At 39.7% G+C, this 21,368-nt stretch overlaps 1 long non-coding RNA gene across 1 annotated transcript in view, besides 1 other annotated feature; it reads left to right on the top strand.

Annotated features, from left to right (window-relative positions):
• The window catches only part of Gm34295, a 53,995-nt gene that overhangs the window by 13,349 nt on the left and 19,278 nt on the right, over positions 1–21,368 (top strand). The window lies entirely within an intron of this gene.
• Positions 5,078–8,716: an enhancer, noted in NCBI's record as "VISTA enhancer mm1061". NCBI's record gives its function as "enhancer in: limb[12/14] | branchial arch[5/14] | nose[10/14]" and the evidence as "EXISTENCE:transgenic organism evidence [ECO:0001131][PMID:17130149]".

Genomic DNA, 21,368 nt, shown 5'->3' with positions numbered 1-21,368 from the left:
TCTCAGCAGTGGTTAATCACCTCTAGCTTTTTGTCTAGGAGTGAGCTTCCATAAAATCCCCCCTTCCTTCTAGTCAATAAGAAATAAAGCAACAGACTTTCAAAGCATAAAATACAAAGAAGATCATGAAAGCCACCTGAACAAGTCAGTGTCTGAAGTGTAACATCCTTGTCTGCAGTTGACAACCTTATGATCCTTTGTCCTGGTTGATATAAAAGTGCCGATGTCATGGTTCCCTGTTACCTTCCTCAGGGAGTCCCCTAGAATACTACATTGGGCAGGAGTCCTGCTATAGCACCTGGACTGTGTTAAGGTTGTGTTGACTGTCAAGACTTGCATACTCAAAGATGCAATTTTCTGACTATAGATCCAAATTTTCATTAGATAATAGTAATAGAACAATTTTATATACATAACACACACATACTATCTCAGAAACTGTACTTGATATTACAGCCACTATTAACATTAGTAGTAATTATGTGTATTTAATGTTGTGTGTTATGTTTGTGTGTGTTTGTTCGTGTGTGTGTTTACTTAATGAATTAATGTTTGCCTGCTACATGAGCCTGTATTTTGATCCTAAGTTTCATTTGATCTATCACTAGTGTTACCATACCTTATCTGATATTAGATATCATGAATCTAATAAATAGGATTTCTCACATGTAAGAAATGTATTTAAACTTTCAAGTGTTTTAAAAATATGAAAATCATTTATTTAAGTAGTGATTTTATAATAAGACTGATTCAACCTGAGTTTCATAAAATGAACAAAATTGTTCATGTCAAACACATGGCAAGTGCAAAAGACGTTGAGAGCTAGGAAAATGAAGGATTCATTGTGATAAAAACATCTCCTGTCTTCCATTGTCTCCATGAAAATACAGAAAACGTATTTCAGCTCCTCTGTGCATAAAATATGGGAACTAACAAGATATAGACTTATCATTTTTATTTTTCTCCATCGAAACCAATTTTAATGGGAAATAAGGCAAAGAGTAAAAGATAACAAGACTCAAAACTCTTGAATCTTCCTGGGAGACTAGAGTCCCTGTGTCAAATTCAAGTATGGGGGCAAGGCATGATGGGATGAGTGTACAAGTCAGAGTCTACTTGTCATAGAAGAGAGTTTCAAGTGCCACTCTCACTGTGGAACGCTTTGAATATGCTCTCATCACAGACAACAGGCAGCCCTGAGTTAGAGCAAAACTAACAACACAGGCTGTCCTTGTAGTGAAGATCTCCTGGCAGGAGAGGGTACTAACCAAAACCTGTCAGTCTTCGTTTAGTATTCTGAATTCTGTCTTTAACTTACTCTAAATGTATCATACATAGATATTTTTAAAATAATTTTCTCTCAATAATCATAGAGTGAAGTTTTTCCAGGTCTCTATTTCCATTGTCTTTCAATTTTCTTCATTTTCATTAAGGTTAAATTGTTTATTTGTGAGTCAAATAATGGTGAAAGTTATTTTAAAAAGTATTGATAAAAACTGGCTTCTTAACAAAACATTGGGAGAAATAAACCAAGAAGCACAAAAAAATAATAATAAAATCATGTCAAATATAATTTATCCCATAGATAGATAGATATTCCAATATTTAAAAAAAATCAGTGAAGTCTTTTACCAAATTGCAAACTAAAATGAAAACTCACATGTCACCCAGGAAAAGCACAAAAGGCACTTGACTGAATATACATCCACTAATGATGATTTTTTAAAGTTTCTTAGCAAAATAGGAAGGGAAGAAAACCTCTGCAACCAAATAAATATCATGAACTTTAAAATTTTTTTGCAATTAATATAGTAAAAAGGTGAAAAAAATGAATGTTTCCCCTTTTTTTAAAAAAGTGCTACAAACACACAAAAAGTATATATTTTCCACTTGTTTTCACTGTACGTCTTAGCCCGTGTGAGACAATGTACCTTGCACAGCGAAGAGAATACGGCATAGTCTATATATACAAATGACTTGCTGCTTTTCATCAAAAGTCCTAGAGAATCTGTAACTAGTTACTGAACACTAGTGGGAATTTCAGCAAGATTATTTGGGTAACAAATCAATACATAAAAATTACACAATATGTACTCTCTGATAATTGGATATTAGCACAGAAACTTAGAATACCCAAGATATAAGATATAATTTGCAAAACACATGAAACTCAAGAAGAACGAAGACCAAAGTGTGGATACTTTGCCTCTTCTTAGAATTGGGAACAAAACACCTATGGAAGGAGTTACAGAGACAAAGTTTGGAGCTGAGATGAAAGGATGGACCGTGTAGAGACTGCCATATCTGAGGATCCATCCCATAATCAGCTTCCAAACACTGACACCATTGCTTACATTATCAAGATTTTGCTGAAAGGACCCAGATATAGCTGTCTCTTGTGAGACTATGCTGGAGCCTAGCAAACACAGAAGTGGATGCTCACAGTCAGCTATTGAATGGATCACAGGGCCCCCAATGGAGGAGCTAGAGAAAGTAACTAAGGAGCTAAAGGGATCTGCAACCCTATAGGTGGAACAACAATATGAACTAACCAGTATCCCCCCGGAGCTTGTGTCTCTAGCTGCATATGTATCAGAAGATGGCCTAGTCGGACATCAGTGGAAAGAGAGGTCCATTGGTTGTGCAAACTTTATATGCCCCAGTACAGGGGAACGCCAGGGCCAAGAAGTGGGAGTGGGAGGGTGGGGGATTGGGTCGGGGAGCGTGTGGGGGACTTTTGGGATAGCATTGGAAATGTAACTGAAATAAATACCTAATAAAAAAATTTTAAAAAAGAGAGAAAAAAATTGGAAAGAATATATAGTGTACATTAAAAAAAAGACAAAAAAATTAACTTTTCCAATACTTACCAATATTAATTATTAACAAGTTAGATAACCCAATGCTTTTTGCAATAGCGACATACTAAGAAAGAGTGCTTTCAAAACCACATTGTTAAATCCCATATTCCCAAGAACTGGGTGCTCAGAACCATAAATTAATGTTCATAAGTTGGGGGAGTCAACAGGTTAAGCAAATTTCACTCAAAATTTGTTCTACAGATTTGACACAATCGCAATTAAAGTGCCAAAGGCAGGAGTATAAAGCTTTCCTCCCCTTACAGAGCTGATTATAGGCATTCCATGAAAACAGGCAAGAAACTAGAGTAACCTGCCAAACTGTAAGACAAATCAAGGCAGTGGAACTCAGAAGCAAAACTTACCATAAATCTGCAGTGTTTAAGACAGCAAGAAGAGCAAAGGGACAAATGTCTAGATAGATGCACCCGACTAAACAGCCCAGAGAGAACCCCAGTATGCACAAAATTGACTTTGAAAAGTTCCGAGGCAGTCTAATAGAGAAATTTATATTTCAAAAAAAAATCAAAATCATCATATTTAAATAAGTGGACGCCAACCTTTTCTCCCCATGACAAGCGAAAATCAACTTGGTCAGTCACAGGCCTGAATCTAACACCTAAAACTAGAACATTCTGGAAAACAACAGAAGGCTCTCACAAACTTTAGTTCCACGGAGATTTTTAAAGGACATGAGGCACGAAATGATTGACAGGGCTTCCCCAAAATGAACATGTCTGCTCTGCAGTACACTGGAGAAAGGCAAGCTATAAATAATGGTAAGACAGGTTGAAAACATATACCTGATAAAGGACTTGTACAGTGAATATCTAGAGAATTCTTACCCTCCAAACAGAAAAATGATAAGAAATAAATTAAAAACAAATTTCAAAAGGCAAATTAATAAAAAATACATTATTATTAAAATTTTTAATCTTGGAGATGTTGAGGGCTCTTGAGTGATTCTAGTTTACATTTAAAATGGCTATGCCTCTTTTCCTTTGTTTTTAATTAAGAAGAAAAAAAACCTGGCCAACAAGTTTCACAGGAACATTATAAAATTTGAACACTTGTAGGTTGGTGTTATCAGTACAAATGGTGCAGACACTTTGATAGTTCGTTTTCCATCACCATGAGCTAATGATGAGACTGGGAAACTATAAAAATAAGAGGCTTACTTAGCTCACATTTTGGGAGACTGAAAATCCACACAGGATGCAGTGTCAGCTCTGGTGTGTGGACCACAGCACCTCACTGGGACAGTGCCACCGTCATGGCAGGAGTATGTGCAAGACGACATCACATGATCAGACGAAAATCCAATGGAGGAGGGCAGTAGCCAGGCTTCTCTTTTATGTCCACACTTGCATAAGAACTACTTCGTGGTCACAGAAGAAAGACTTTTCTTAATCCCTTTTGAAGTGATAACTAGAAAACCTCAGGCTTTCTCACGAGGCTGCACTTCTTTCTTTTTTTTTTTAATTGAATATTTTATTTATTTACATTTCAATTGTTATCCCCTTTCCTAGTTTCCCCTCGCCAAACTCCCTATCCCATCTCCTGTCCCCTGCTTCTATGAGGGTACTCTCCCCCACTCCCACCTCCCTGTCCTGGCATTCCCCTACACTGGGGCATCGAGCCTTCACAGGACCAAAGGCCTCTCCTCCCATTGATGCCAGATAAGGCCATCTTCATCTACATATGCAGCTGGAGCCATGCAAACCCCTCCCTTCAGTTCCTTCAGTCCTTTCCCTAACTCCTCTATTGGGGTCCCCATAGTCCAGTGTTTGGCTGCCAGCATCTGTATCTGTATTTGTCATGCTCTGGCAGAGCTTCTCAGGAGACAGCTATATCAGGCTTCTGTCAGCACACACTTCTTGGCATTTGCAATTGTGTCTGGGGTTGGTGTCTATATATGTGATGGATCCCCAGGTGGGGCAGTCTCTGGACAGTTTTTCCATCAGTCTCTGCTCCACACCTTGTTTCCATATGTCCATGTGTGATCTTTTTCTTAACAGCTTTCCAACTCCACGTAGAACCACAGAGTATCCAAGTATGTGAGACTATGTGTTTATGCAAAGATCTATGGAGATATGGATAATATCAGGTGTAAGGTTTGTAAAGGTCCATCCTGGCAATCACTTCAATATCCACTTCCTGATGTAAGATAAGGTGTGGTATATCCACACAATGAAGCATTACTGTCATGAAGTAAAACAGGGATTCGCCTAAACAAACACGGACATATTCAATGCACTAGAGCTGAATTAGCACATCTTCAAGGGTCAGTATACTGAGCTAGGGATGTAGCTCTGTGCTACAACACTTGCCTAGCAAGTGCTTGGACTCAATTCTCAGAGAAGAGAGAGAGAGAGAGAGAGTTCATATACTGCATGAACCCAGGTCTACAACAACTCAGAAATGACGAAATTATAATGACAAAATTGAGTCCATGGTTACCATGGGCAAAGTATAGCATACATGGGTTGATTCCAAAGGGATACGAAGGAATGCCTGAAGATAATCAAAAGACTTTAGCTCACTGGAAGAATGCCTACTTAGTGTAAGGCGATGCCTTGTGCTCAGCTCCAGCAACAACAAAAATATTATTGGCATCCTAGCAGTTACATGATTGTGCTTGTCAACGAATTTAGCTGAATGTAAAGTTTATCTCAATAAGCTTAACCACAAAGTAAATCGCCCAATGAACTCTCAGTAAAGTGGGATCTTCATAGATGATGTTTGCTGTCCACTGGTGGCACTAGCATGTGAAAGTAACTGCAATCACTAAGAGGGGATCAAAGGGAGGAGATGTTGTCAGCCCCAGAACGTGAGATCCAGATCCAAGCCTGGCTTTAGTGTCCTAACACGGTGTATGTGGACATGGGTCTCCTAACCCTTAGTAGCACTTAGACTCTCAGTTTTGTCTCTAGAGTTTTGAAAACTGCTCCCACAAAGTCATTCATACTTGGTACTTCTCACGAACCCTCCTCTGGGATTGGCAGCTCTCTCAAGAAACCACTTCTAGGTGCGACACAGCACATCTACCTGGCGGTTGTTGTCGTTTCTTGAATCTTTTTCCTATAGTAATTTCTAACTTGTTTTGTTGGCTATCGGGTGTCTCTGAACAAATAAGACACACATTTTAATAAAACTTGTCCATATTTTCTAATGGTTATCATTGTGAGAACATGTGGCAACTCAGCTGGTCTCATTTTCTAAGAGCATTAAAAACAAAAACAAAACAAAACAACAACAGCAACAAAACCCCCAAACCCACATCCTCATGTCTAATTAACAGGGAGGAAAAGAGAGATGCCTATGGCAAGAATAGGTGAAGTGGTTTTATTTAATTTTTCTGTTTTTCTTTTGTTTTGTTTCCTTTTGAAAAATCTGGCCTTATCCATTTACCTTTTTCTGCTATCTTGACCATTCCTTAATCTACCACACACCCACAGGGAGTGTGAGAAATGTAACTACAGATGCTTGGCTGAGGAAGCAGGAGGCAGCACCTGCCTTTATCAGCAAGACCTACCATGCAATATTATGCACTGACATTTTACTTACAGCCAGTCAACTTAGGAGTCTGCTATTTATTTGATACCTTAATATGACAGTTCTTGTGTAGTATTTTTTCATGCCTTTCATGATAAATGTTAGAATTTTTATCCTATAATAAAGAGCTGGCTCTTAGGGCTTATCCTTTGTAAGATCTCATGATTTGGATTTCTCCTTGACTTGGAGAAATCACACTTAGATCCTGACACGATTCTCGGGGTTAGCAGTCTTTCTCTGTTGTGGTCTGATTCACTACATTTGCGGATTGGTTCTTGAATGGGAACCACCAAGACAAGCAGCTAACTGATGCATTCCTGGTGTGCTTGGAAAGAAACCATTTCTTTCCAGCTGCAGTCAACAGTCATAGGACGTGGGATGAAGGAGAAGACAGCATTGAGCCCTCACTCTTTCAAACAGCTGCATAGCTTCATTAGTATGCACAATTTTCTGAGCCAAGAGTAAAGAAAGATGAAAGAAAGGAAGGTTTTGAGAACCCAGAAACTTCCAAACTCCTCAATTCCTTTTTCCACTAAGTGGAAGCCATTTCTACAGCTACAGCACTTGGACAAACAAGATACAGAGAATCCAGGAACAGAGCAATGGAATGTGAATCACACTGCAGAGAGAGTGACCTTGTGAGAGGTGTTGGGATAACAGGAGCATCTGATGTTCTTAGATGTTCAGTCGCTCATGTATGTCGCAAGCAAGACGGTCTACACTGTGTCAGCCAGGTAAACTCTGGATGTTGTTTTCAAGCATAAAAAATGCATCAGAGATGGAATTAGATGGTGTTGTATATATAATTTTTTTCTTTTGTGTCGGTGCTTTATTTCAGATTTCTAAGCCTAGAGAGTTAGTTTACACTCTTTTATTAAAGGTAAGAGGAAAGGGAACCCACAAGACAAGCTTAGTTACTTGCCGCATTCCAGGAAGGGTACAGATGTAGCCAATTTTTAACTTTCTTTTTTTCTTTCTTTCTTTTTTTTTTTTTTTTTTGTAAAGCCATAATTATATCCTCCAGAATAATCACTGCAATTCATATGACATTCAGTGACTCTTGGCCCTTTGCAGCATAAAACATAATGGTTCTTTCTACTTCAACATAAATAAGCCTCATCTATCCTGTATCTCCAGGAATCAAGGGGAGTCTTTACAAGATGAGACATGCCATTAAATTGATAAGTAAATAAATGGAAAATACCTGTAATCTTTCCTAATTTTTATATCACCTAAAGATTTCATAAAGCAAAACTTGTTTGTAAAACTTCCAGGCTCCCACTCAACTAAATGAAATAAAATTCACGTATTTGCTAGGTGGCATGTATTATTTACATTTATCCATCAGAGACTACTTTTCTACATATGGGTAAAGCTTCCTCAAATAAAACAAACAAAACGTATGACCACCCCACCTCATTTGCAAGCCCACAGATGAATGCATTTGTAGAGCTCAGCCCTGGTATCTTGGCAGAGCCCACTGTGAACTGGGCAAGGAGGAAGAAACAGTACTCTTGATGTTTAAAATGTTGCCTGTTTCCTTGGGAGGTTTCCAGGGATTGGTTTCTTCTTTGGATCTTGATTGTTTTCTTCTCTGTGAATTTGATACTTTGGTTTTTGTTCTTCATACTAATGGGCTGTCGTCAAATGGGCTAGTTTACCAAGGTCGCGTAGGCTGTTCCAGAATGAAGTTTTACTTCTTCACTGAGTCCGTGCTGTCTTAGCTGTTTCACACACATGTTTCTTGACCGTGCTCTGAGAACTGCAGGCCAGAATTCATTTTTCAGATCTTACTCATGGAGAAGTTTCTCTCCCCAGCTCTCCAGACGGAGGTCACCAGTACTCTTCACAGCATGTCAGGAGCCAATTAGAGCATTTGTTCAGCCTGGAATGCCTCCTCTCTCAGAGCCTGCTCTTGCTGAATTTGCTAGGCTTTTAATGTGATGTTGAAATCTGTTCTTGTTTGACTCCTACAGCTGGCTCTGATCAGCCTCCTCTAAAGAGGAAGTTTCAATTAGCACAGTTTCAAATGTGCTCTGGAGGTATATTTTTATGGCTACCCGACTAATAGCACTCTTTGTTCCTAGTGGTGTGTGACTCCTTAGCAAACACAGCCATTCGTGTGAGTCACAGAGTGACTTTATAGCAAGGCTAAGCTTTGTCAAAGCCAAAAGAATGAGACAGCCAAATTGAATTAGTGGCTGAAACACATTAATTTATGCTAGATAAATGTTATTGTGGTCCCGTGGGCAAGTGCTCAGGTCACAGGCTTTATGAACTATTTGCAGCAAGAGGGCTTCCTGGCAGTAAATCAGCCAGAGCAGGACTTTTCAAAGGTCTTATAGCTACTTACTTTCTTCTGTTTCCTGAAATGGCCTCTGCCTACCCGCCCCCAACCTCTTCCATTGAGATGGCTCATCATTTTGTACCCATTTTGTGATGTTTAACATAGAACCAGTTGGATGAATGATGTGTGCAGGCTCTACCTGACTCCGGTGAAGATATGGCCATTCATTATGCCTGTGACCCTCACCACAAGCAGCTGCTTGTTCATCACTCCAGACTCCAGCTCTCTGTGGGTACAGAGCTCTGGCTGAGCCCCAGCTCACGGAGGCCTTGCAGCTGCCTGTAAATGGGAGCCTTCATGTTTCTGACACAGAATACACAACCAAGTCCTGACAAGGCTGTTTCTCTTCTGGGAAGGAATTAGATCCACTTAAGGCTGGCTTATGTCTCAAGTAAGAAAAGTAGGACTAAGTGTTTTCTGGCTTCAAGTTTGTGTCAAGTGTGAAATGATGCCAAGAAAGAATTATGCATAAATGATAGCATTTAAACTCGTTTTCATGTGTTTAGATGTATCTCTGCCAAAAATCCTGACGAGGCCTCTCCTTGGCATCTTTTCAGAGGGAGACCACTCACACACTGAACATTTTCTTAATAAAGAAATAATTGTAAATCACTGGTGTCTAGGCAGGTGATAACCAGTTTACCTCAAACATAGTCTTCTGTAAAACTCAGAGAAATCTGTCTGGGCAAAGGGTGATAAATTAGTCTCCCTGCTCTATAAGCACCTCTATTCCCTGCATGTCAGTCAAGGCCCTGGTGAATGGAGGCTTTGGCTAAGCACAAACCCTCCACAGTTGGTTCTTGGCTTCCGTTCTGATTCTATCCTTTATTGGGTTGGAAACCTTAAGCTGACTGAGACACTTTGCATCCTCCTGTAAGATGACAGAAACAAAGGTAATGGCTGCTTCTGCACTGACATTGTTAACACAGAAGAACAGGCGATGCAAGCTATCAGCAAGGGGGATTGACCAAAGAGCTCTCAGCAGGTAACAGCCTGTGTTCATCACTGATATCGCTACTGTCTTATTAGCCTGATTCAGAAGGAGAAGACAGCTGGGCGCGGTGGCGCACGCCTGTAGTCCCAGCTACTCCGGAGGCTGAGACAGGAGGATCGCTTGAGTCCAGGAGTTCTGGGCTGTAGTGCGCTATGCCGATCCGGTGTCTGCACTAAGTTCGGCATCAATATAGTGACCTCCCGGGAGCGGGGGACCACCAGGTTACCTAAGGAGAGGTGAATGGCCCAGGTCAGAAATGGAGCAGGTCAAAACTCCCGTGCTGATCAGAAGGAGAAGACAAGCTGTGTTTATTTCACAGTTCTCCAGTGGCCAGAAGGAAGTGGAGGAGAATGGAGGAGGTAACTTCTTCCTGGCATGATCTATACTTCTCACCTGAATTGCATCTTGGCTTAGTCAACATGCTCTAACTCATCAACCTTGACCTACAAAAGCCTGGTAGTGGCACATCAGTCTCATGCTGATGTACTCTGGTCGATGACATGGCTCTGACAGTCACCTCGAATAATGAGCAGGCAGCAGGAAGGCTAACACATGACTGGTGAAAGTCGCATTTCTCATGATGACTTCAGTATCATGATGGTGAAGTCTCCACTATGGACGTGTAGCCAGATGTGACATTTGGCCCAAATCAGCACAGATTCCCAAGACTTTCTGGATACCTTTTTCAGAGTCTTGAAAACACTACCATTTCCTTTCATTCTGGGAAAGAGGGTAAAGGGGAAAAAACACAATGTGACTCTAGGGCCTTCAGTGTTTTTATTAATAAGTTCAAATTTATTATAGTTCTATATCTGAGTTCAGAAATAATCAACCTGCTAGTTGCTCTGAGGTAATCACTTGGCTGCTAAGATAATTTTTGTGACATTTTAAAGAAAATTTTAATTTATGTGTATAGGAAGAAATTATTTTATCTGTCTACATTCATTTTAAATTGGAATTCCTTCAGACCTACCAGATCCTACGCCTTACCAAACTCTAAAATTGAATCCACAGTAGCATTTTAAAAATGGACCTACTGAATATTTTGTGCTTGTGATGTACAAGGCCTAATTCTCCATGGCTAGTTTCACCTTCTAAGTCATCAAGCAACATTTCTTGTGCTAGAAACCTTTTCTGAGATACTAAAAATCGGTATACCTTAGACTGGAAGTAGTTGGTGAACTCATTACCTAGACTTCTTTTTTTTCCCCCTCCCATTTTTTATTAGGTATTTACTTCATTTACATTTCAAATGCTATCCCGAAAGTCCCCTATACCCCCCCACACACACACACACACTACCCTACCCACCCACTCCCACTTCTTGGCCCTGGTGTTTCCCCTGTACTGAGGCATATAAAGTATGCAAGACCAAGGGGCCTCTCTTTCCAATGATGGCCCGTTAGGCCATCTTCTGCTAAAAATGCAGCTAGAGACACGAGCTCTGGGGGTACTGGTTAGTTCATATTGTTGTTTCACCTATAGGGTTGCAGACCCCTTCAACTCCTTGGGTACTTTCTCTAGCTCCTCCATTGGGGGCCCTGTGTTCCATCCAATAGTTGACTGTGAGCATCCACTTCTGTGTTTTCCAGGCACTGGCTTAGCCTCACAAGAGACAGCTATATCAGGGTCGCTTCAGCAAAATCTTACTGGCATATGCAATAGTGTCTGGGTTTGGTGATTTGCTGATTATGGGATGGACCCCTGGATGGGGCAGTGTCTGGATGGTCCATCCTTTTGTCTCAGCTCCAAACTTTGTCTCTGTAACTCCTTCCATGGGTGTTTGGTTCCCAATTCTAAGAAAGGACGAATTGTCCACACTTTGGTCTTCCTTCTTCTTGAGTTTCATGTGTTTTGCAAGTTGTATCTTGGGTATTCTGAGCTTCTGGGCTAAAATCCACTTATCAATGAGTACATATCATGTGAGTTCTTTTGTGACTGGGTTACCTCACTCAGGATGATATCCTCCAGATACATTCATTTGCCTAGGAATTTCATAAATTCATTGTTTTTAATTGCTGAGTAGTACTCCATTGTGTAAATGTACCACATTTTCTGTATCCATTCCTCTGTTGAGGAACATCTGAGTTCTTTCCAGTTTCTGACTACTATAAATAAGGCTGCTATGAACATAGTGGAGCATGTGTCCTTCTTACCATTTGGAGCATCTTCTGGTCATATGCCCAGGAGAGGTATTGCGGGATCCTCCAGTAGTACTATGTCTAATTTTCTCAGGAACTGCCAGATTTCCAGAGTTTACCTAGACTTCTAAAGAGTGTGACAGTCACTCTTTAAACTGTCACAGTTTTCAGAGGAAAAGCTCCATAAGAATAGGGGCACAGTGTCCTTCCTTCTTTCTCTCGACCATTCATTCCAGGCCCTAAAACAGTCTCCTGCCATCTGCTTCCCAGACTTTCCCCAAATGTTTTCCTGCTTCATGAAAAGTTGAACAGTAAAGTAATTCCCCCAATGATTCTGACCTCCTTAATCTTGGTTTACATTTTTTTGTTTTGATAAAATAATCTTTTCTTCTGCTTCTTAACTTTATTAAAAAAAAAACAATTAAAACCATTTCTTTATGGATCAAATTCTGTGAGGGGGAAAAATGACCCCAGTTTCATTATGGTAGTTTTATGGTAAGTATACATGAACATTCTCATTAGATGGTTTTGTTGTGCCAAGGTCACTAATTTTAAACTACGCCAGGTAACAATCCACCAAATAATGAAAAGTACCAAGGGCACATTGAGTAGCTCCAAGTACCAAGACAAGGCCTGGTTATATAAACAGACTGAAATCCCTTGTGCAACACCATGAAGAACATCTGTCTGAAACAGGAGCTATGGGAGTTCGGAATCTTCTCATGAGAAGACCAATCAATATGGGTTCTGTGCTTAGGAGTCCCGACATTTTATTAATTAGGCCAAAGCCATAGACCTGTGTGGCAATTACTCAGACAATGATGTAAAATGATAGCCTGACAAACAGACTTCTGTAATCCACTTACATCTCCCAGTAGCCAAGGGGTTGGAAAAGCCTATTAACGAGCTCTCTGCCTGCCTGCTTAAAGATGCTGTTAAAGCCAGAGGCTGCTCAGCACCTGAGGCAGCTGTTAATAAAGATGGTTTGCTGCACGGTTCTGTTCTACTAAGAATGGACATAAGACGTCGTAAGTTAAAACATGCAATAACCCAAGGCAAACCAACCAACCAACCAACCAACAACAACAACAAACCAAACCAAACCCAAAACAACGAAATGCTTTGTAAAATGAGCGCCCAGGATCTCCTGGGATGACACTAGAAACTGAACATGGTGACATGATGTTTGGGGAGGACTGCTGCTTTCTTTCCAACGACACTGAGGACCAGTGCCTTTGTCATTTTGTACAAGATTAAGAGATCTAGTATACCAATGGACCAATGATATTTTGAAACATAATTTATCTATTGTTATGTATGTGTGCGCACACACGTGTGCCACAGACCACAGGCAAAGGGTAGATGGCAACTTTGAGAGATCATTCTGTTCCTTCAACTTGCATGTGGTTCTAGGGACTGAACTCATGTGGTCCCTGATGATCCATCTTGCTGGGCCTGGGAGTGATGTTTCTAACTTTCTGGTCCTAAAATATGCCTTCAAATATGTCTTTCATCGGCTTTATGCATTCACAATAATTTGGGAGTCTTTTCATTTTTGTCCTAGTTCATTTTGTCTTTCTCCTGAGTGTCACGTATGGACTCTTTGGGAACAGTGCTCTCTGGACAGCTCAAGTAGGATCAGGATGTCTTAGGAAAGTTGGAATCCACCAGACACAGTGCAACTTTTCCTTGTGTGCTTCCGATGGAATATGCCAGACTGTTTTTTAACGACTGTTATATTTTTAATTACAAGGGCTTGGTAATCTGCATTCATTCCTACAGCCTTTATCTTGGCACTTCTTCTACTCTAATCACAAAGGCTTCTAGATTGTATATGTGTGCTTCTGGGAAATGAAACAAAGACTTTCAAAGGAGAGCCGACTGAGCCTTGCTGCAGATTCATGTAAAATCTTGCCATGGTTATCTGGCTCATGGACGAAAGCTTAACACAGTTACCTTTAAGCTACTTCCTGTTTGGATGGATGCTTGTGCCTGAGAGATATGACCTGAACTATTCCAAGACCTCTCCTGAACTGAGTGGTGGTTTTAATTAAATCCAGTATGTTGAGACAAGTGGTTTGGCAGTTTTCATTGATTTATTGTGCCTGTGACATCTGGGCCTGATTTATTATATTGACTTACATAATTGTTTTTGGACAATCACCCTGCATATTTTGACTCTGGTTCCACTCTGGTTTGGAGGACTCTCAGGCTGTAAGCATGGAAGATTTCATTCTTCCGTGACTTTGGTTTCCCCTTTCAGTTTGGCTTTTACTTGGTAGGATGGGAAATTCTTGAGTCATCTTGTAGAAATTCTGTGGGCTTGTGTGCGTCACAGAATTGCTTGAACACCAATAATAATTTAAGGTTGAAGTTCATTATCAACTATCTATCTGTCTATGTATGTATGTATGTATGTATGTATGTATGTATCTATCTATCTATCTATCTATCTATCTATCTATCTATCTATCAATGTATGTATGTATCATCTATATATCTATCAATCTATGTATCCATATATCTATGTATATATCTATCTATCTCTCTATCATCGACCTATGCATCTATCTACCTATGCATGTATCTATCTATCTATCTACCTACCTACCTACCTACCTACCTACCTACCACCTATCACCTATCTACCTACCTACCTATCTGTCTCTTGCTCTGAGAGAAGCTCTCCCAGTAGCCTTGGCTTTTCTCAAATCCACATGAACTTGAGCTGCTCTTCTTGCCTCAGCCTCCCCCATGTTATTATACAGCCATGCTCACCATATCATATTTAGTTTTCTAAATATTTAAGTCTGGGTCATGGCTACTAATACGAATCCTGTGTCATAGGTAGCTTGTTTGCAATGACCTGAAAGTTGTGGATATGTTTAGCAACACATTGCAGAAGAGTTTTCTCCCAACCCTGTTTTATTGTAAGAAAGTCAATGTTGGAAACTCCATGAAGCCTGTGTAAGGAAGGTATGAAGGAAGGGAAAAAGAAAGGAAGAGGAGAGGGAAAATGTCTGACAAGGAGAAAGGACAAGAAGCAAGCAGGTCCCAAACAGCCTAAATGGCTAAGTTTTCTGCTGTGGGGTTGAGCATCCCAGTTATAGAGCATACAATGATGTTATGGAGTCACATACCATCCCTCTCAACTTCCCAAAGTTGAAGCCTTCTAACTTAATTCCCAGATATCAGTCTGGGAAAAGTGAGTTGAGGCAAAACAAATTGAGTTTAGTCTGTGGTTTAGCTCCGGTTGACCAGATGCCTCAGATGCCTCAGTGTTATTGGGCAAGTGGACCTTGCCTTCTTTCCTAAAAGCCAGCCTCTAACTTTTCTGGTTTGTCCGTTCTGTTTAGTAATACTAGAATTGAATGCAAGGCCTTGCAAATGTTATACCACTGAGCTACCTAGGTAGCCCTCCAAGTGTTACTTAGTGATCTTAACAGTGGTTCTCATCCTTCCTAATGCTGTAACCCTTTAATATAGTTTCCCATGTTATGGTAACCCCCAACCATAAAATTATTGCATTGCTATTTCATTGATATATTCATTCATTCATATTACTGCTGTGAATCATAAGTATATATCTGATGTGCAGGATATCTAATGAGTAGTCCCCAAAGGGGTCGTGATCCACAGTCTGAGAACCACTGTCTTAAAATGACATTGTTTTTAATTCTTGTATCCATTTCCCTATCTCAGTAGACTATCTCACCAGCCTTAGATTTCTTTCTTAAATAACAACAAAACTATGTTCTACTCAAAGTTTGGACATACTGATTGCCATCAGACTGGATGTTTGCCTATTGTCTATGACTAGAGTCCCCAGTAACGACCTATTCTTTACATGTTTTCCTGAACCGCTACTTTCGGGTCTGTTACCGCACTCATATGTGCAGTAAAAAGGTCCCACTCTATTAGGTGATGCATTAAACATCTTAACACATGGCTTACCTATCTTCATCTTTTCTAAGCCTTGACTCTGTCTTTATTGCCTCTATGAAGCTATCAGTCTAACTAGGAAAATGTTATTCACCACCAAATTGCTATTTTTTATTAGCGGTTTAATATAAAACCTTACTCTGTTCTCCATGGTACACAGTGTTTTCATGAGAAAACTTATAAACTGTTTTACTCTTCTGAGGGCTGCTTGGTGAAATCCTGTGAATAGAAAGAAACTGAGTCATAGGTCATAGTAAATACTTAATCTATATTTAACCTAGATGTTAGCACAACTTTAAAAACATTCCTCATAGCAAGCATGTAGGAAATCAAGCCAAATTAATCAGTTTCTAAAAATCAGCTTTGCTAAGACATTATTTAACATATCATTAAATTCACCGTTTAAAAACCATGATTCAATATTTTTACTAAATTCTTAAAATTTACATTAAATTACCCAAACATAAGTTCAAAACAATTTTTTCATTCCCAAATAGCCTAGTCTCAAAGAAATAATTATGTATTATTTTGTACATGAATCATCTTTAATTAGATTAATCATAAAACCATACTCTATATAGAATTTATGAACAAAAGCATAAATAGTTTGATTAAGAAAAGCATACTGAAATGCTTCCATGGCGAGCTAATTCATAGGATCCAGTTGGTCTGCTCCAGGATTCAGGCTCTCCAAGAAAGATGGCTCATGAGCTAAAAGCACTTGGTCCCTTTGCAGAGGATTGAAGTTTGGTTCTTATCATCCAGGATGGATGTCTCACAACCACTTCTAACTCAGCTTCAGGGTATCTGATGTACTTTCTGGCCTCCAGGGGCACATGCATACACCCAGAGAAAGAAATACTCATACACATAACATAAAACAAAACAAGATAATCTTTTAACAAAGGCACTCGTTATTCAATAACTTGGAAACTAGCTCATTGTAGAGAACAGTGCTGTGTAAGTATGTGTGACAAAGTGCATCTGAAAAGGCAGAAGGCACCATGGCTTCTGGGCTCAGTTCATATGATGAAGTATTTCCTTACAGCGCAGCCTCATCCATCTGCTTTAACTCTGCTGTAGTCTCCTGGATACTGTGCTTGTAAGATAAACCTTGAGATTTCTGGAGCCACGTTTCCTGAGAGACTGACCAGAGCTGCCCTTGAAAACATAGCATCAAGGGAGGCTGCAAAGAGCATCCTCAGGATTGGCAACTGTGTGCTTCTTTGCTGTCAAGGATAATGATCCTAATGGTGTTCTCCATTTGTGATGGTCATTTTCAGTACACCACAGAACAGGCTATCAAGACATCACGCCTTTAAAGCTGCAGTCCCCGAGCTAGGTGAAGATTTAATGAAGCTTTCCTTCTGAGACACTAAAGAATTCATTTAAATTATTCAAAATAAAAGCCTGACTGTTTGCTTTTACTTTCATTAAAAGATAATATGACACCAAAGATCAGTAGTGATGGAGAGGCCGAGTTTGGTGTGGCAGGCTCTCCAATCTAATTTACAAGTGTTTCAGGCAGTTATCTTTTGATGAACAAGACGGTATTACACCATGGGGGGACATGCTAATTAGATGTGCAATGTGGAAAGAAAGCATGCTTCTTTAAACAAATTATGAGAGTCAACCCTAGCTCTAGGAAATAGCAACCTTTAAAGGATCATGCTAGTGATTTCCCATGAACATTATTCAGTAGGATGGACATTAGGTAGTGTAGGATTAGCCTGATGAGAACAAGATGCTCTGGCTTTAACTCCTCCCCTTCTCCTCTTCTCTCCTGTAAGTCCTCTGTCACCTCGACAGAGACAGTCTCTCTCCCAGTATTGAAATGATCATAGGCGGTAATTCTCAAATTTACTGCATTATAGATAGATTTTGAGTATAAGAATAGAATAGAATGAAAGAGAGGGATGGAAAGGTTTAATAAGAGTGACAACTGAATGTCGTGAAACAAGGACCCATTTTTTTTCTCTATAATGTGCATCGTTCTTCACAAGAATGAACAGTGGCAAGTAGCCCATATACAATCCCATCCCCCTCTAACTCAAATACACACTTAACCTGTATGAGTTTTCTGTGCATACTGTCCCCTTCTCATTCCGTATCAGACCCAGTACAATTGTGTACTGTCTTTTTTTTTTTTTTTTTTTTTTTTGGTTTTTTCAAGACAGGGTTTCTCTGTGTAGCCCTGGCTGTCCCGGAACTCACTTTGTAGACCAGGCTGGCCTCGAACTCAGAAATCCACCTGCCTCTGCCTCCAGAGTGCTGGGATTAAAGGCATGTGCCACCACACCTGGCCGAATTGTGTACTGTCATCTGAGCGTTTCTATTACAACCATTGTGCTTTCTCTTATCTAAACCAACCCCTAAAGTGTTTGTTTTAAAAGTGACAAATGATGCACATAGCACTGCAGCTGCAAGAGCCATGTATTACAGCGCATGTGATTTATGTGCAGCCTTTGGTCCTATGGACCACGTATTTCATACCAAAATTAGACTGGGGTCTGCACAATATCAAATTTTATCTCCATTAGAGGCGAACCATAGCTTTCTCAGGTGAAGTATTTACCTTAGTTCTTATTAATGATGCACAGGGGTAAAGAGCCTATCTTATCTCTAATTTTGTTTCCACATATCTCAGGCTCAGCAGGCAAATATTTTAAGGAGTGTACTCTCTTGATTAAAGACAGTCGTGTGCTTTTCTTCCTTGGCTGATGTTTTTCCTGCATCTACCTCCTGATTGCACCATTGCTCCTGTTCTCTGGCTTCAGCTGGGCTCCGAAAGGTTATTTGATGGAAGGCAGAATCTACTCAGATTAGTTCAATCCAAATTCAGGGAGAAATTTAGACTTAGAAACAGGTCAAACACATGTCCAGTCTTTCTGTTCCACAACTGTCACCTGATTTTTATCAGTAACTTTCAGGTGTTGTTTTTAGTTTTAGGTTCCCATAAAACTTGCAAAGTACCTTAAATCGACTTTAAAGCAGTTTACTAGAAAATGTACACAGCAAAGGGCAGGAATGGCTCAGTGGGTAAATAAAGGCTCTTTCTGCCAAGCTTGATTATCCTAGTTGGGTCTCCTGGGACCCACATGGTAGAAGGAGAGAGCCAATGTCTGCTGATTGTCACCTGGCATCCACGAGGAAGCTTTGGCATGAGCATGTGGGAAAACATACAAACAAATAATTGATACAGAAAGTAAAAGAAATGATAGTTTCCAGGACATTCGAGAAGATAGATAAAGGCTGTATCTATCTTTTCAATAATGGCGGTGTAAGGAGACTGTAGTCCACAAAGCTTTGTGTCTAAAGCATAATTTAGCAGATTGCTAAGTAAGTAGAGGTTAGTTTGGGGTTGTGTTTGGTTCAAGTTGCCGTGTAAGAGCTCAACAAACACCTGAAACTTGGTCAGTCAGATATAATTCTCAAGAGGTAAGCAGGAGAAAGGTCGTTTCAGAGGTGGTTTTCAGGGAGCCATCTTCCTGGAGACAACTAGAAAATTCAGCCTTTCAACTGCATTCTTCCAGGTCATTGTTTCTTCCTTGTGTCACTGTTTTCTCTGTCCTCTCTGGTACTCCAATCAAAATCTGCCATCCTACCCATTTTGTATTTCCTTTTTTTCTGTTCTTTTAGTCTGCACACTACAGAAAGCCATCCATCTTTGAAAGGGTCTGAGAGTATCTTCTAATTTGTGGAAACCTTTTTTTTTTTCCGATGATTTGCATTTTTTCTTGTTCTCTTCGCATAGTCTCTTTAGCTATATGTCAAGGAGCTTCCCTGTTAATGTGGTGAAGGTTAGACCTTCTGAGACTGCTTTATTCATGGATTGGAGAGTTAAGAAGAACTCTTGGAGATGAATGGAAATCCATCTCTTCTGGCTTCTGTTGACAAGTCCTTCTCTGATATGCACTGACATAGAATAGAAAATTTTAAACTCAGCTATTGGTCTACTTGGAAGAAAGACTTATGCTAGACCTAGGCTCTCTTTCTAGCCCAAAATTATTCTCTTCTCCTCACTTAATTTCCCCACTTTGCAATTATCCTTAAGGAGTAAGCTTCTTCCTTGACCTGTGAGCTTATCTTTCTCACAATTAGTAAAGGAACTTGATACAACGTTGATGTGTTTTCTGACTCAGATCTCTAATTCCATCCTGCGCTGTGATACTCCTTTTTAATTTGCTTAAGTCTACACTGAACCACATAAAACACACAAGCCAATCAAGCCTCCCCTTAGCCTCATGCCTCCCCAAACCTCCAAAGCATAATAGCAGTCTTTTTCTTCAACCTGATTTACCGTATTTGGGTAATTGATATATTTTTGCATTAATGTTTATAGGCCACAGTGATGACCCTATTTAGCATACTATTTAATTAGCTTAAAATAAATTTAGTAATTGACTGATTTTCAGAAATATGCAATGGTCAAATTTGATAAGACTAACATTATAAACTAAAACATTGCTAGTATCATATAGATAGATAGATACATACATATATATGCATATATTTATATATACAAATCTGTATGCAGAGGAATAATCTAGGGAGTTTTTGTCTTATGATACTTTTAAATAACACACATCAATTATAATAGCAATAATAAAATAATGTCACATATAAATAATATATTTCCTCTTTTAGTTATACAAAATGGGATGTTTGAATAATACACTATTGAATTATATTATAATTTATTGAAATGCTTGTGATGAGCAGAATATATTAGTATATTACAGTTTAATAGAAAATTCAGGTACTATATAATACAGTCATTGCTCATATATGTGTCATAGTGGTGTCTTTTCATCACTCATCCATTTTCTACTTTCTCATCATCAATGAGAGGAGCATCGCAGTAAAGATGTGATAATGACACATACTTTATTATTATCTAAGTGGCAAAAGTAAGTAATTGTTGCGGCCGCCAGCAGCTCGCAACATGAACGGTTCGACTGAGAAGGCTACTCGAGCTGTAAGAGAGGAATCTAGACGGGGCGAAAGAAGAAACGGAGCTAAGACAAATTCATTCTGATCAAAGCTCAAATTTTATTGTTGCGACACTAGTTATAAAGGAAGGGGGAGGGGACCCGATTCCCGCCGAATAATCTCTGGTCCAGTAGAAAGGTGCACGTATGTGGCTCCGCAGGTTCTAGCAGTGGGCGTGGCAGAATGAATGAGCAGGAAGCTCCACCCCTGAGCAAGCAGGTTTCAGGCTGGGGGAGGGGAGACTACAAGTAATGACCAACATTTGTGAGGATATCAAAATGTTTATTTTGTGGAAGTTATTCTGAATAAGAGAATAGTCTAAACTTGCCCCAAGAACTATAATGAAAAAATCTACTAGCCCATTCTTAATAGAAAAGAGGTTAGAACTGACCTGGAGAGGCAATGGTGAGCCATGCTCTCCTAAGACAAGTAACCTGGAGCACAACTTTCTAAAACAAGACAATGGAAAACAGAGCATTGACCCTGATATCAGAATAACTTTTTGTTTTACAGAATTTCTAAGAAGTTCTCATGCAAAA

Source organism: Mus musculus, chromosome 18, assembly GCF_000001635.26.
Source record: "Mus musculus strain C57BL/6J chromosome 18, GRCm38.p6 C57BL/6J".
Lineage (NCBI taxonomy): Eukaryota > Metazoa > Chordata > Mammalia > Rodentia > Muridae > Mus > Mus musculus.
Note: the sequence above shows the minus strand (reverse complement) of the source record. Positions and strands in the feature narration are given on the sequence as shown.